Here is a 6000-nt window from a genome sequence, read left to right as displayed (position 1 = left end):
GTGTGAAGTGGCCCTTGTTGTCCGTGTAGTTAAGCAGAAGTATGAGATGACGTGACACTGGCAGCCATGCCAGGCGGTGTTGTTGTAACCAATGGGGGGCAGAGGACACAACAGAGAGTAATGGCTGCTACAAGCCATCAGCCTCACAGCGATAAAAAACACACCGCCACATTTCATCCGCGCTGTTTTTCTCTATTTTAATTCCTTCTGTTTGTTTGTTTGTTTGTCGACCTTGCCGTGTCAGCTGACCTTCCTCTATCCGGGACCCTGAAGAGAGAGAAAGGGGGGGAGGAAAAAGGAGCAACAGTGAGCAAGACGCTGACATTTCTGTACAGGAGGAAGGAACAAACAGCACATACAAAACGCCCCCCCCCCCCCGCCCCCCACCACACACACACACACACACACACACACACACACACACATTCCCCTCAGACAAATTTACTCAAAAATATGTGTGTGTCTTGAACGTCCGAGGCTGTCCGGCTCTCGGCCACCATTGCCAAGGAAGTGTCATGGTGTCGTGACAACTTCAGCGACTGCAGTGCGATGGGTGACCCTCGGCCGGCAGAAGGGGGGCGCTGAATCCCCCACCCACCCTGGATCCTGACAGATGTCATATACCTCCTCCATGGGCACCTTCTGTTTCCTGTTCACCTTTCTCCATCCTGCAGCGTTAGGGCTCCTGTCTCCGCCTCGTCAAAGTGTGCACACATGCACACCCTCAAACACACACACACACACACACACACACACACACACACACACACACACACACACAGACAGGGAAGAAGAGACGTGAACTTGACCGAGATGGATTTTTAAACAGCAGTGGGTTTTTTTTTGGATTGACAGAGCTGATACTGCTGAGCATTTTTTGATGATTATGAGAAACAATAATATAAAGCTGTAGCAATTTAGCAGGTCTCATCTCAATTTTAAGTTTAATTCTGGTAGTCTTTAAGCACCATTATGCCTTTTGTTCCGATGCTGTCTGCTTAACTTAAAAAGCAAACGAGCATTCAGCGCTCGCTGGCATTCACATCGCCTTCTCGTTTCCTGTTATTTACCAAAGGCTTTTCTCTGAGAACAGTTGGTATTTTAGTCTTAGCACACCCCACTCAAAACCTGTTTGCACAGATTTTCCCCATCATCCTTCAGACCATAGTTTGACAGAAACACTTCAACAAAATGAGATTCTGCCTCGTTACATTGTCTTATACTGTTACATCAAAAGTGTCACCGGCCCACTCCGTGAATAACAAGTCTAACAAACCAAAAAGCCTTATGATATTAGATTTCCGTAAACCTTCTGCTAGGCTGCCTCCTCGCTGTGGATTGGGTATCATCCACTCAAAATGCTCTCCTAGATGGAAATGTGCGGACTAAATCTGATCATGGTGCTAGATAATGTTCACTTCTCACTCCTGAAACACAGACTTGAGTAGGAAACGGAGGGGATCCTGTGACTAACCCATCAATCACTGTGACGTTTTGCTCAAGTGATGGATATTCTAATTTCCCTTTTATATACAGGTGCACAGGATGGATGGATGACGATTAATGGACGGGCAAGGCTGTTTCCACAAAACAAAGAAAGACGTAGCACAGCCTGCGGCGCCACCGTGGAGGGCAGGGAGCTACATTTCCCTGTGTTTTTGAAGATGATACCTCACATTTGGGACTTGATGTCCCTGTAAACATGTGAAGACGAAGTATACATCCTGAGGTGACAAAGGTGTTGCTAACACAACAATTGTCTTCCCTCTACAGGGACCTACAGCAGGTTCTGCAGTCTCTTCTATGACAGCCCCAGACACCCTTGCCTCACCTCATTTTCACACAACCTGTTTCTCGCTTTCTATCATTGCTATCACCTCCATAATTATTCCTTAACTTTCACCCCACCTCAGACTGCTTAAGCTGTAATTTATTTAAAAACATCTCCTCCTTGGGCATCTCTTCCAACTCTGCATGCTTATCTGTCAAACTCTTCAAAGACGGAGTTGTGCCAAATATCCTTTTGATGAAATCTTCTGACATATCAGTGCTGCAGGCTTGAATCTCTGAAGAAGTGTCCTCAGCAATCTTTTATCCTTTATTTCCTGGCACAACTTTTTTCTCTCTCTCTCTCTCTATGTAAGGCTTTTAAGCAAACGCATCTTTCATTTTGGACCCTTCGTTTAACTTCCCTCTTAGGCTGGCACACACCACGCTGAAGGTTAAGAGGTTTAACTGCACTAATTGGCCAAAGTCACTGCTGAGATGCAGTTAAACTAACAGGGGGATTGGAAAATGACAAAATATGAGTTCTCAAAATGAGTAAAAAAGGACAGCAGAACAGTATTTCAAACAAAATTCTAAACAGTCATAGCTCATGTTTTTAACAAGACCTATTGTTGAAAATGATTTCATTTGGAGCAGACAGGCTGGAGTCACTGTTTTTACTGCAATAAGACAAAATAATTTGCATTCATTTCAGCGTATCAGCTGATTTAATTGGTCTATTTTGCACTGACTTCCCTCATTTTCGGCCTTTTTGTTGGACGTCAGTGTTCCCCAGTGATTTGCAGTTTTTCCCTTCACAGCTGACATTGAACGTGGGCATTCATAAACCATCCAGCACTTGAGACTTTTCCTAAGACTTAACAATCCAGTCTGAGATCTCTCTTCCACCTCTGTCCTTCTACCTCTATCTCACTTTATCTCTCGCTCTCCACCCCTCCCTCCCTGTCCAAAGCTGTCCTCCCAGCCATCTGTCATGTGATGTTTATGGGCCCTTTTGCTTTTGTGTCCTGATGACCACTGTCACAGAGAGCTACCCATTACCGATGCGGCCTGATGAACGATGTTACCCAGACGCATTGCTGACACCCCTGTGTCCTTGGCCGCAGAGACGCTGCCTCACTAGCCAACTCAGGCCAGTAAAGAATGAGGACAGGGGGGACCTGGGGGAGCTGGACTGAGGACCTGTCCGTCATCCTGCCGACAGGATGTTCATATTCCCCGACACTCCCACCGCTGTCCAACCTCTCCACTTTATCCAGCCAATGGAAACGGGGGGCTGGTCAGCGTGGTGATGATGCTGTCATTAATCCTGGGGTGGTAAATAGTGCCCTTGCCTTTCACCTGAATATATATCTACATGTGAACAGACACGGAGAGGGACCTTCACTCCCCTCCAGAGGCCACATCAGACGCCCTAAAGGGTTAATATAGGTAGAGAGAGATGATGCATGTCGCCGGGCATGATTTTATCTGTCAAATAGAAATGTTAGTGCTTGTTTTGATCTTTTATTCAGTGTGTTTGCAGCTAGTGCAGCGTGTTAGAATAACATTTTATCATACCGTGTTGATAGTGCTAAATAAAAGCTGTTCTAATAGGATTTTTATCCACGCTGTTAAAGCATGTTGTTAAAACTGTGTGCTTGAACCTGGCCACTGCCACCTGAAAATTATCCTTTATCAAATATCACCTGGGTTACCATCTTTGATCTAAGTTCCTCTATCTGTCCAACTAAGAAGTGATTTAGCAATTTGTAGCTAAAAAGATGTGTAAAATCAGACAAAATAAAAATAGTTGAACAGTGAGGTTACATAAGTCTATTGTATGTACATCATAGTATATACAGAACAAAGTAAACAATGCCAGAGTTTTTTTCTTTTTTGTTATCAGCTGATTTCATACAAAGTGCTGTGAAAATCATCTAAATCAATTCAACCCTCACTGTGACCTTTGTTTGTCCTTAAAGCCATTTTACTCTGTGCATTTGTGCAGTTTTTCCAGGCAGGTAGGTTGTTCAAAGCATTTTGGAGGCACTCTTGTCTAGCTTTCTGTCTCCCTGATTGTCTCAGTGTCTCTTCATGTAACTATAAACAGACTTGATGTTGAATTTGGAGTTCTGTGGAGCTCATAGCTTCTGTTGCAGAACTACTGCTTCTTCTGGTTACTGAGGAAAGCTCTTCGTGGCTCTGGCTGTATGTATTGGTGGTACTGCGTGAGTGAATAAGAAGCTAAACATCTAAAGTGCCCAAACGCTTGCACAGCACTGTATATTAAACAAAAACAAAGACTTGTTTTACATTGAAATATACTGATACAAATGCAGCTAAAACAGCTGTCATGTAACCTAAAGCAGTGGCCTGGATCTGTACAAGCAGCGACTGGAAACAAAATCAGAAAATCCTGATCATGATCAAGATGAAGAATTAAAAAAGGTTTCTCTTAAGGAAAGTGTTCTTCTATTTTTTAAACAAAAGCAATGTCCATCAGCAGATGCATGTTTTTTTCCCCAGTACTTTTCACATTTTTACTTTAAATATTCTACTTAACATCACATCTTTGAAAAAATATTTGATAATAAAGAGAGCCTTACTTTTTGGTTGAAATGCTTAATCAAATGTCACCTGTAACAAATTGCTTCATTTTAAAGGTGGACGCCATTCAATAGAATAGTTTAATATTTGAACTCAAGAGTCAAACAAACCAGCCATGTCTCCCAAAAATTACATTCATTTGCAACTGAAGTGCATTCTCAATTGTTTTAAAATGTATGCAACTGCCAGATTACGTTTGTTTGTGACGTATCACGAGTTTCAAAGCAACGTATCTTTGCCATTTATTTTATTGCTTTGCTCCTTTGCATTACACAGAGAACAGAGAGGAAATTTGAAACAAATTGTAAAAAGGTTGCATTTTCCCCAGACTGTGTTATTTTCCTAAACTTAATCACATAGTTTTGGCACCTAAACATAACTGAAAGTTCTGGCAAGTAGTTTATCAAGTATCAGCTAAAGTGTGATATTTTCTTATATGGTGATTTGAAGCCAAAACATAACCAAAATGAAAAGTTAAACAAGTAGAAATGGAAGTGTGAGAATATTTTTCCAACATGGGACCTGAACCAAGGTCTTATGAGTTGAAGTCCTGTTGTCTACTGAGAGTTGATCAGTCTGAGCCACCTATTTTGTTTCTAATTCACAGAGCCAGGATTGCGTACAAATACTTTTTTTTTCAGCACATGCACTGTGCACACTTAACAGGCCGTGTAGAGACATTCAGGGAATCTGCACTGATTCAAAAGTACGTTGGATTAGAACTGCTTACTCTACCTTTAAGGGATCACAATTCATTAACAGTTGAAACCTGTGATCTAGATGTCTTTAAAAAAAACAGTTTAAACCTGAACCAGTAGAGGTTTTTTTGCCCGCAAATTACCAAATCATCGCTTACTTAGTAATATGCATTAAAACCCTTTACATTTCTGTTGGTTTGGACTGTGGTTTGGATGGAAAACGGAGTTTTAACAGAGAAAATAACAGTAAAACTAATCCTTTCACAATAGTATAACATAATGTGAACAATCTGTTGGACCAAATAAAAACCTCATTTAATCAGTGAGGCCTTCTCCCCTCTAGTGTCACCCTCCCTCCCTTCCCTCCCTCAGTCTCTCTATGAACGTCTTTACTGGCCGGTTGAGGCCGCTGATGAATTCTTAAGCAGATCACACTGATAATTGTATTTCATAACTGTCAGTTGTGCGAAGGCTGCCAGTGTGCCCAGGAGCTATTTGTGTCTCAGTATGTCCTCCACAAACCTTCCCTCTCTCCCTCCCTCCCTCCTCCCCCTCCACCCCCACCACCACTCCGTCCAACCCCCCAATCACCAGGGATGTGCTTACTGTCTCCGGCCCCGAATTACTCAATCAGGAGGACACATTTACGGATGACACCTTTATTACAATTAATCAGGGGAACTTGATTAAGAAAGTTATTCCTCCCCTTCATTGAGACTTACACAAGTGGTGCCGCTGCATATTGTAATTTATGTCCCACTGAGCTCTCGCGCCGCTGATAGACAGAAAAGGCGACAGATTGCCAGCCATACTGAGACACATGTGGACGTTTGTGTGTGTCTGTGTCTGTGTGTGTGCGTCAGTGTGGGTAGGTGCACATGCATGCAAGCCGCACGCACGTCTACATATCCAGAAACACATGCAC

This window comes from Acanthochromis polyacanthus, chromosome 12, assembly GCF_021347895.1.
Source record: "Acanthochromis polyacanthus isolate Apoly-LR-REF ecotype Palm Island chromosome 12, KAUST_Apoly_ChrSc, whole genome shotgun sequence".
NCBI lineage: Eukaryota > Metazoa > Chordata > Actinopteri > Pomacentridae > Acanthochromis > Acanthochromis polyacanthus.
This window is presented reverse-complemented; position numbering follows the sequence as displayed.